At 52.2% G+C, this 11202-nt stretch overlaps 1 long non-coding RNA gene across 1 annotated transcript; it reads left to right on the top strand.

The window, feature by feature from the left end:
* Positions 1-5380: 5380 nt before the first annotated feature.
* On the top strand, positions 5381-9534 carry LOC132244824 (uncharacterized). Its single transcript, XR_009456606.1, has 6 exons — positions 5381-5469; positions 6243-6296; positions 7168-7248; positions 8060-8113; positions 8698-8788; positions 9312-9534. It is a non-coding gene; the product is annotated as an uncharacterized LOC132244824 (long non-coding RNA).
* The last annotated feature ends 1668 nt before the right edge of the window (positions 9535-11202 follow it).

Here is an 11202-nt window from a genome sequence, read left to right as displayed (position 1 = left end):
GACTCAGCATAGTTTCCTTGGGCAAAATGGATCGCATGAGCTGATTAATGTCAGCCCATGTTGGATTATAACAATTTATAACAGTCTGCAATTCTTCCTGAAATTTTTCTGGGTCTTCCCTGATTTTGGGGAATTTTTGAGTTAAATTGTAGAGATCACCTGAAGTCCAGGGTGCATGCATGGTTACTATATTTTGTCCATTGGTGCCAATGCCTGGCATTTGTCTTAGGGGGAGAATTTGTACATCCCGGGATCTAAGATTAATGGCAGATCTTTCCGTGCCTATTCTCATTCTTCTAAATACACCTGTAGTGGGTTGTGACCCAGGAGTAAATTGCCACACTGGTGATGATTGAGTGGCAGGTATGGTGGATGAGTTCGGACTATTAAGCTCCGTAGATGAGTTTACCAAAGGAGCTTCAGCTAATGGGTTACTAGCCTGGGCTGCAGCCTGATGTTGAACCGGTTGTTGCTGATGTGGGAGTTTCAGGAGAGCAGGGTTCGAACAAAAGTTAAGGATATTCTTTGCTGGCTTTGGCAGTGGGGGCACCCCTGGCAATGCTGGATACATTGGTGCGGTGGCTGGCGTGTAATTTGGGGGAGCAGCCAATTTTTCCCGAACAGCTTTTAACTGCTGTTTTAATTTTTTTTGAGAGTCTTTTAGACTTTTAGTTTGAGATTTTGTTCGCCTTTTGGACATCTCATCATACTAATAAAGGAACACGTCCCACTGGTTTTATGGTGTTTTGGATTCACGCCAGGTTTCAACCTTGGCCAGTTTGCTGCAGGGATTGATGTCCCTCACACAGCTTCATCCCACTCAAAAACCCAGAAAGCAGAGGGAGAGAACAGAGGTCTCAAGCCCTGAGAGATTTTCTCTTGCTGTTCCTGAGGCTTGTCCTGCACATTGTTTCAGTTTGCTTCATCGGTGAAGAGCATGGGTGCCCCCCCGCCGCCCCCCGCCCATGGGTATCAGGCTTTCCTGGCTCCCAAATCAGCATTCAGACTTCAGCACCCCAGGAACAAGAAGAGGGATCAGGCCAAGTGGCCGCAACTTTAAATAACTTTTCTGACCTCATCCAGGGCCCCAGCCAGAAAGCAGCTTCATTGCACCACCGTTAATGCCATCCAAGGCGGTCGGCCCTCCAGGACTTGGCCAGAGTCACTGAGCTGGGTTCTAAATAGAGCGGGTCAGAGCAGGTGCATAGGCACCCAGTGGGTGACACTCCCAAACAGCGAGGAGGCTTTTGTCGGCTGGGTAAAGCTGTAGAGGTGGCTGGAATTGTTTCTAGTGAATCCCCTTGGTTTAATGGCACAATCTCACCTGAGTTGATGGAGCAGAGATGGAGCCATTCCTGTGGGAGCAGGTTTTGGAAACTGCTTGACCAGTTACAACCCCCCTGAGGGAAACAGCCTGGGGAACGTGCTGTGCCCACAGAGGCGTTCCCTAGGAAGGACTGACATCTGGCTGTGCCCGCTCTTTACTGCTGGCTTACTCCTTCTCTCCTTACAGAGCAAACAGAACCGACTGTCTCTGGCTTTGCTTCAGTGTATTATGTGTGATTTACTTGTGTTCTGTGTTTGACTGATGCTGAGTTTTGCTGGAGCCACAAAACCCTTGGAAGACTGTCTGACTACCTGGGTTTCCTTTTTTCAGACTCTGGCAAAACAAGAGCCTGCTTCCAAAGATGGCCAGGCCACTCCATCAACTCCTTCCCAGGTATCCCGGCCGCCCTTTCAGGCGACAGCTGCCTGCTGCTCTCACTTAGTCGGCAGAATCTCTTTCTGCCCGTGGGGACTGCTTGTCTCCAGGCGTACGGAGAATCCATAGTGTGGCGAGCTCCCTTTTTAACTATGCCCCTCCTTTCAGGGTGCGATGCACAATCCCTTATTTGTGGGCATCATCTGATTTTTAGCCCCTACCTGGGCTGTTCTCTTCCTTAGCATTTCGACTGGTCTTCTGGGAATGTTGCCTGGAAAGGAAGCTGAGCAGCAGGTGTCTGGGGATATGGAGACCTTGAACTAGAGGAGATGCTACTTCCTCTGAGGGAAATAATCCCATTTCTGTTCAGCTGTGAAGTGAAATCTCACCCCTGTGACCATGGCAAGTGTCTGAGGATTTGGTTTTTCAGGCAGTAGCCAAGGCAAGCTAAGAAGGCAACGAATGTTTTGCTTGAAGGAGGCAGACAAGGTTCCTTGAGTGAATTTGATATCTTTTATTAGACCAACCCAAATAGTTGGAGAATAGTTATTAAGCAAGCTTTCAAGTTCAAAAACCCTTCGTCAGGCTAAGGAAGTTTCAGCAGTTGGTGTGTACTTGAAGCATTTCATTTGAATTTGGGGAGATGCATTTCAAAACAAATACATTCAGGTAAAGACTGAAACAGAAATATAGTTTGCAGGTATAGTGTGAACCATCTCACTTCAAAAATACCAAAGGGAGGCTTTACTTCTGTTTTTTCCTTTTCCCCAGTTTCTTAGGCCATGCAAGTGGAGGGTTTCGAAATGCCATCGCAAACTGCTTTGCTTAGCCCTAATAGGCACTGTTTGGCAACAAAGCTTAGTGCCAAGAAATCGGTCATGCCATCCTGCCTGTAACAGCCTTGATTTCACATGCACGTGACAATTAGCTCCATCTCCATGTGAAAGCATTGACTTGCAACTCTAGTAGTCTGAAATACAGACCCCTGCGCTGCCTTCTGCCGGAGTCCAGTCTCACACAGCTAACCCCCTCTCTCCACTCAGGGCCTGCCAGTGGCACAGGAGACGAGCTCGGAGAGCAATTTGTTTGCTACCTTGTGGGCGTTTTGGATCAGCCCTGAGAGGGAGCCTGGCTGAGTCCCCCAAAACATCTGCTGAGGTAAGAGAAATGTTTAGGGAAAATACCACGTTACATTTTTCCAGAGAGAGCAGTGAGAGAAATGTGGGGCTTTTCCTACCTTCGCTGCCTCTCCTTAGAGGTGGACGGCTGGGACTGTTTTCCATGGGGCCCCAGGCAGCCGTGTCCAGGACCCCTGGGCTTCTGGTCAGTACGATTCACAGAAGAGAGACCACCACTGGCAAAACAGTTGCTTCGCAGAGTGCAGCTGAATTCACGTGGTAGTAGTGGAGACCTCCTCGGCTTGGGTATGGGAATAAGAAGGGCCCATCGCTGGCAGTGCTGGACCCCAGGGCTGTGTGACCCTCTGCTGAGAGGCGGCCAGCCCTCCTCTCCTCTCCTCTCTTCTCCTCTCCTCTCCTCTCCTCTCCTCTGTGTTCCCAACATTTTGCTCCTCCATTGTCAGACTGGATCTTTCTCCAGCTCATCTTCCTGGTCAGAGAATAAATCATCAGGTCAGAGGGAACGCCCTCGGCACCCGTTTCCTGTGTGAATCAATGGCGTGGCAGGAAGCCAGAGGCTCCTGTCACTTTAATGAGGGTGCAGCGGGCCAAGTGGGCTGTGTGCAGCTGCAGCAGGAGAGCACGTGCTGGCCATGGGGAAAAGGGGAAACCCCTGTGTGTGGCTGGTGAGCCACATGACCGGAAGGGGTGCGGCTTAGAGGTATATAAGCCCAGGGCCTGTGGCAAAAGGGGCAGTCTTGCCCTGCATGCTGGGGAGAAGGAGCTCCTGGAAGAGAGAGGCCTCATGGAACAGTGCCATGGACACCCGAGCTACCCAGGGGTGCTAGACAGAGCAGCTAAAGGAAGGGTGACCACCTGGCCTGGTTTGCCGAGACAGTCCCAGATTAAAGAGGTCAGCCTGGCTGGCTGAGAAGAATTATAATGGGTGCCTCGGAAATGCAGGGGTGCAGGGTAGGGAGTCAGAACAGCACTGAGTGGCACAACCCAGCTAGCAGGCAGCAGCCAGGAACGGCTGCCCACCTAAAAGCGACCCAGCCCCCTGCCAGCTTGTGAGAGTGCGGGAGGAGAGGTTTGGGGCAATGTCCCGGATGTCCATGATCTTGTTATGGTCAGCCTAGCTAAAGGGAGGTATGCCTTGTGGTGGGGCATTGACCCAGAGTGAGGGTAAAGTTTAGCTTGGGAAGCTGCTTGCTTATACTTGTGTTACACTGAAGTCTAAGACTGGAGGACTGGATTGTGGCTATGGGGGTGGTATGGAAGTCACGGGGGCACCTGCAAGACACCCAGCATAGAGCTGTGCTGAGGGGAGAGACCTTAAAGGGCCTGAGCAGCATGAGAGCAGCCCAGCCTGGGTCAGGGACCCTGGGGGTGGGGATGCAAGGCAGCAGCTTTGCCAGGTCTAGGGCCAGGGGACCAAGCAGCTCAAGGTGGTTGAGAGCAGGGCCAGGGGCCCAAGTAGCCCAAGATGGGCAAGACCAGGGTCAGGGGCCTAAGGAGCCTGAGAAGGACAGGACGGGATTGAAGTCCAGAACCTGAAGTCCAAGGCCATGGACCTTGGCTGACGGAGCACAGCCAGAGAAAAAGGACCAAAGCCAGGAAAGCTGAAGCCCCAACAAAGATTTGAGGCCTGAGCAGTCCAAGTGTTGTGATGGAGCCAGGGACCCCCTGAAGTGATATGAAGTACCACCTGCAAGGCATGGGTATGGCTACAGGGACAGATGGAGCCACTTATGCCTCTCAGGAGATATAGTGGCTAAGGACAAGACTGGTAGCAGTTGGGCGCATGGAGCACTAGACAGCTGAGGACTGAGGCTCACTCTGGGTGTCAGGTGAGCCTCAGCAATACTATCAATCCAAACAAGACATAACTGGTTTGAAATAGCCTCTGTCCTACTCCTTAAATCCCATGCATCAGGTGAGTGACAAGGTTTTTCCTCAGGTGAGTGGGACGCAGCCCCGTGGCCAGGATTGCAGGGTCTAAACAGAAATGCTTTGTTTGTGAAGTTACAAAATGCAGCAAATGAGCACCCTGCAGGCTAAGTACCCCCACTTCAGGCTGGAAAGGTGCCATGAATACATCCCATGGCATCTCGCTAGCAGGTAGGAAAACACTTTGGAGCTAGGAGTTATCCTTGTCTAAGGGCTTTGCTGAATCTGACCTGTAAGATCCCCTCAGAGCTATTCCCAGTGAAAGGGCACAGGGCTCTTCCTGCCTGGGGTGGCTGTGGCCTGGATCAGGAGCATCAGTAACCTTGAGGTGGTGGGAGACGTACTTGAGGTACTGATAGCAGATGCATGAGGTTTAGGAGGACCAGGAAGTGAAGGACTGGATGGAAATGCTCATTAGCAACAGTCAGCAGCTTTGACTACGTTTTACTTGAGAGCTGTCTCAGTGCTCACCCAGGCGCATCCAGGGGCATTGCTAGGGGTGCCTGTCACTGGGAGTGGGGTTGTGGCTTGGGCATTGCATTGGTTTTAATCAAATGCTTCATCTTCTCCGTCACTGACATCATGTCACCATGTCTTTCACTGCAGACACTTAAGATGCTTCTGGGGGCTGTACCATGGCAGTACCCACGTCCTCCCAGGAAAAGGATTTTGGACAGACGACCTCCCGGTGCCCTCCCGGTAAGACACAATAACAGTAAGACATCAACAGCTGCTTGGTGGCAGAGCACAGGTTCAAGAGGACCTAGGGGCTTGGTGTGTGCCTCCTTTTTGCATCTTGGGAAATCTTTGCTGTCGCGTCGGATACCTTTCTGTCTCACTACTTTGAGATTGCAATGTCTCAAGGTCCAACTAGTAATACAATGTTCAAGGTGCATCTGGCAGCGTCCAGCAGGGCCAACCCGCTGCAGGGGAGCGTGGCAGGGTGGAACAGGTGTTTTGGCACCCTTCAAAAGTGAGCAGCTGTGGCAGCTGGAGACACCAGCACTGGTTAGTTCTTTTCGTCCTCCATCCCAACCTGAAAGGGCTGGTGTGGTCCTAGTGTCTGCCCTCAGACTAGGCTTGTGTTGCTCCTCAGCCAGATCTCTTGGTACTTAGAAGCTGCACTGCTTCCAGCAAATGAGCCCTTTGCACGGATGTGCTGCTGTTCTGCTGCTGGGACAGCTGCTGCCTGAGCACCCAGTTTCCCCCCAGACACCATGTGTGCACGAGCCCTCTCTTGTGCTGAGAGAGGCAGGGCTGGGGCTCCCCTGCCGTGCTGAGGACCTGGGCTGAGCTCAGGTGGAGACCAAGGCAGAACCAGAAGATCACTTGGCCCTGGGCAGAATCTGCAAACTCAAGGGGTATTCCTCAGGGAAAAGCGGAAGGCCTGGAGGTGGAGGGACCCCTTGTTTAATCAGCAATCACCTTAGCTTGTGGAAAGTACCTTTTGCTTATGGCCTTGATCTTTTCAGAGGGCATGGACCAAGGATGATGCCATGTCTGGGAAGAAGCCAGGGCAGGCAGAGGTGAGTTTTTCTCCCAGCTGTCCACTTGTGCCTTTGAACCCAGGCTAGGATCCCTTCAGGCCACTACCCATGGGGACACTTCACACTGCTTGAAGCTAGATTTCCAACATGTGTCTCTAGCAGGCAGCACCTATCAGTGCTGTGGGAACAGAAACCCAAGCGACCCACCCTGTCTCTCTGAGAGGAGTTTCTGATTCTTGGGATGCTTATAGTATCCCAAGTATCAACTTCTAGCCAAATGGACAGGATGGACAGAGAGAGAAGGTGATGGAAATACAATGTGCCCTCCAATTCCCATATGACACCATGCCAGTGCTATCACTCACCCTGGCCCCACTGCCAGGGAAGCCAACCTTGTGATGCAAGATCAGACGTTTGGTACTGCTGGAAGCAGAGGTTTGTGCCCCAGCCTCCTCTAGACTCATGATGCAGGAACCTTTGTCCATGAATGTCTCTTTGCAGCCTTTTTGCCTTTCTCAGAGGTTCCCACTGAGATAATTCATGTTTTGTACAGACATGTAGAAAACCCCATTCTGCCTAGGGGCTATTGGCCAATGTCTCCAAGCCTGGAACCTGCAAGATCAGGTGGCAGAGCATGGCAGCCTTAATGGGTAGGCGAGACTGCCGAGCAACTGGGAGGCTTTTGTCAGCTGTTTATCATACAATTGGAACAGAAATCCTAAAGCTCCTGTGGAGAAGTTCTTCATGCAGTAGCTCCTGTATTTTTCCACCTTTCCCAATTGCATCCCTTGGAAGTGGAAGTGCTGGGTTGCTGCACAGTCTTCTCTTGCCCGAGTCCTAACACAGCAGGCCTCCTGGGCACCTCTTGGACTTCACAGTTCTGCCAGTAACATCATGCTAAACTTTCCAGACAGGAAAAACTTGGAGTCCTGGTCAGCTTTGACCCACTGGGAAGGGGAGGATCCAGCATGTCTTGGAGCCAATGCAAAAGGTATCATGTCTGTTAGTGGTAACAGATTTTCCAGTTCTGCACTCCAGTAATGGCCCGTGTGGTAAGGATGTATTTGAAATTGCCCTTTCATGTGCTGGGCTGGAATATGTTTACATGTCATCTCAGCTTCAAGTGTATTGCAAGGGAATTGAATTAGCTTGAGGCCACTCAGATTGTTCTTCCTCTTTATGACGTCAGGGGAGACAGGCCGGTGAAGGTGTTATGTTTTTGGGACATATGTGCCTTGAGGGTGTTATGGCTGGGGACCTTGACTGTGCTGTGCCAATGCTTCTGCTGGGACCAAAGCCAGAGGCTCCTGGCTAGAGGGTCTTACCCATCTGCCTAGGATCAGACCAACGCCACATTTGGGGTCAGGAAAGAATTTTACCCCATGGTGAGATTGGTATGGTCTGTCGGGGTGCGGGGTTCCTTCCTCTGTAGTGGGGAGTGTGACTTGTATGCAAGATCTCTCAAGTGTATATTGATAACATTTCATAGAAGCAGGACGTTGGCTGCCATGGTTCTCCTGCTTCACCTGTGGCAGGTGAGGGTGTTAGGTCTTGCGTCATGTCAGGGTTGAGGGCAGTCTGATGTAGAGTTTAGAAGATGGATTGTATGGGATGGTTTGGATAGGGATGTTCCTCTCTCAGGCAGGGGCTGGACTGGCTGTGACCTCTGGTGGTCCCTTCTTCCAGCCCCACTTCTCTACGATTTTATGTTTTAAGTTGTTCACGTGAAGTTACTAGTGAATGTTTCTTTTCACTTTTGAGAACTGGTAGTCCATCGGAAATAATTTGTATTTTATTTCCAGATTCCAGGCAAGAACTGTGCAGCTTGGTGCAGCATCCGAAATCTGCTTTCTATGGTTGGTCTCCTCTTAAGTTTCCCAGTATCCCCTTACAGCAACTGCTTTGTGCAGCCTCTGGCCTGTACAGAGATTATCTCCAGAAGCGCATGCATTGGGGGCTTCCAAGCCCTGAAATTATTTACAGTGATGGGAACTTTGTGTAAAGCAGAAGTGGCTGCGCTCACACAAGATGGCTGAGTTTTGGAGGCAGCTCCATCACCTCTCCCCTCAGACATGTCTTGTGTTACTCACCAGAGATATCTCTTGACACCTAGGAGCCCCACAGCTGGGACTCAGAGGAAGTCTTCTAGGACACATCTTCTAGGGAAGGGGCCCTGGGCAGGAATTGATAGCAGCAGTGAGAGGTTTAGGGAGACTAACCCTGGAATAGGGACCGGGAACGAATAGCTGGATGGAAGTGAGGGTTAGCAACAGACAGCAGCTTTCACTGGCAGCAGTGCAGTCACCCAGGCACAGCCATGGGCATTGCCGGGGGTGCCGCCCCGTTGGGATCAGGGTGTGGCCATGGTTTTGTATTGGTTTTAATCCCATGAGTTTTCTTCTCTCTCACTGATGCCATGTCACGATGCCTTTCACTGCAGCCACTGAAGATGATTCTACGGCTGTACTATGGCAGTTCCCACGCCTCTCTGGGAACACGGACTGTGACCCGCGGCCCCCAGCTCCCTCCTGGTAAGATGCGAGAACAGTAGAGCCCCAGTGGCTGCTGGGTAGAGCTCAGTGGGGAGAGGGCCTAGGGTTTGGTGCCTGCCTCTTCTTGGCACCGTGGGCAAGCTTCCTCACTGCATGGGGGCATTGTTTGCCCTACCCCTGGGGACAGTTCCCACTGCTAGAGACTGGATTTCCAACATATGTCCCACGCAAGCAGCAGGTGTCAGTGCTGTGGGAACCCCAGCACACTGTGGGGTCCACCCTGTCTCCTTGGTAGAAGTTTCTACTCTTGTGACTCAGCTGATGTTAGTCAGGACGAACTTCTAGGCAGCTGGGCAGGATGGATGGGTGAAGACAGCTCTGATGAGCTGGTGCCCTGTGGGACAGCAAGGCTGTGCTCAGAGTATTTGCTAAGGGTCCTGACAATTGATTCCAGCTGTGTGGTGGTCTCTGCACACCCCTATACATCACCCTTTGTTTTTTCTCCCTCCTCTGCCACCTGGGAAGTTGCTGAAAGTTTCTCTGTTGCCTTTTTGTATTTCAGGACCTGGTCTGCAGGACATCAAGCATGAAGGAGTGGATGTGGGGGCTGTATGATGTAGGGCAGAAAATCAGCACCAGAAAGCTACTCCCTCTGTTCTGCCCCTTCCCTCTCCAGCCCTCACCACCCTCCCTGCCTCTCCTTTCCCCCTATATATGATGTTAGGTTAGGCTAGGTTAAGTTATATTATATTGTTTTATTTCCTATTATATTGTATTGTGGTGAACTGCCTTGTAGTATATATTAGATGCTGGTTATTTATGTGCCTCGGTGCTTCTTTAGACAGAAGCAGCTATTTGTTGTAGCCTGCCCATAACATGCAACTGTGCTGACATCCATCTGGGACAACTGGGTACAAAGCAGCAGTTGTTCCATCCTGCTCCCTCTGTGTTGGGCTGTGCAGTGCATGTAGCTACACTGGACAAGCCTTGATTCCCTGTCCCACCCCAGTGCTGGTGCACAGCTCCTTCAGGCCTGGGCACATTCTGGAAGGCAGGAGGGGAAATACACTGGGAACAAGCAGACCAGAGGCACAGCCTGTGCGTGGTCATGCAGGGGAGGACGCTGCCCTGCTTTCCTGCTTTGTAGACCTAAAAAAGCTCCTGGTGGGTGCTACCCTGGCATGGTCTGATCTCAATTCCTGCCCGGATTCAGAAGAAGACCAAGGCATCTGGGCAGCAGGGAACCAGTGTCACCAGCCTGTGAGCTATGTGACCACACAACGGCACCCCCCGGAAGGCCCGAGAGTGTCTGCAGCAACGAGAGGCCAGGCTCCTCTCCTAACCCTGCAGCACCCGCCATACTGTTGTCTCTCTCCCCTGGCTCCCTCTTATCTCTCAGCACCGGGGCTGAGCCCCATAGCATAGCAAAGCCAGGTCATACAGCTCTCCCTGCTGCTCTGTGGAGCTGGCCTGGGAGAGGGCTTCTTTCCTGGCTGATTGCTGCTCCCCTGCAGTGAGTGCTGAGAAAACCTACGTGAGTGGAGTGGAAACTCCTGTCTCTTGAGCTTTCATTTTCCCAAAGACTCCCTGGGTCCCCAGTCCAAGGTATTGGGGTAACCCCTCTGCTTTAGTTGTGGCCGGTTTGCGTGTTATGTCCAGTGTAGTGTCAGGGTTGACTGTAGTGTTGCTAAGAGGCCAGTCAGTGGATGTGCCTGGCATGGGTTGGCCAGGGCTGGTCCTGCCTCAGGCAGGGGTTAGATGTGAGCTCTGGAGGTCCCTCCCAGCCCCACTGCTCTGGGATCCTGTCATCTGACTGGATCAGTGCTCAGCCCTGCTGCCTGGGGCTGTGCCTGGGCTGCCCAGGGGGACTGCAGCGTGAGGGGAGCAGCGGGTGCTTAGCACAGCCATTGCTTTTGGGGTTGCCAAGGCCGAAGTGAAACCTGGCTTTTCCTTCCAGTGAGTCCCCAGGAGCTGGGAAGCAGAGATGCGGTCTGTTCTGCTATCAGCATCAAGAAAGGAAGCAGGGCTGAGTGACACAAGAGCTGTGCCTGGCTGGAGAGGCAGGAGGGGTTTAGCACAGTGGTGGATGAGGTGATGTGCTGAGTTTTCACAGAAGGGCTTTTGCTCCCCTGGTCTGTGACTTTCTCAGTCAAATAAGAGCCAGGAGCCGCTGGCAGCTCCGTGTGTGCAGGGGTAGCAGGGAGACACCAGGCTGCTGAGGACACACGTTCTTTTGCGGGGAGATTTGCGGCACCTGGCCCCGGTACTGCACAAGCTCCAACAGGAGACACAGTGCGCCTCTTCCGCACAGTCACGTCCCTCCCAGCACACAGATGCAGCCACTGCTGGGTGGGCAGCTGTGTTTACAGACCGGTCAGGCAGGACAGACAAGATATGGGGACACCCCACGCACAGATCCCCTAATGAGATTTACATGGCCACCTGCAGTTTTA

Source organism: Alligator mississippiensis, chromosome 14, assembly GCF_030867095.1.
Source record: "Alligator mississippiensis isolate rAllMis1 chromosome 14, rAllMis1, whole genome shotgun sequence".
In the NCBI taxonomy this organism is placed as follows: Eukaryota; Metazoa; Chordata; order Crocodylia; family Alligatoridae; genus Alligator; species Alligator mississippiensis.
This window is presented reverse-complemented; position numbering and strand designations above follow the sequence as displayed.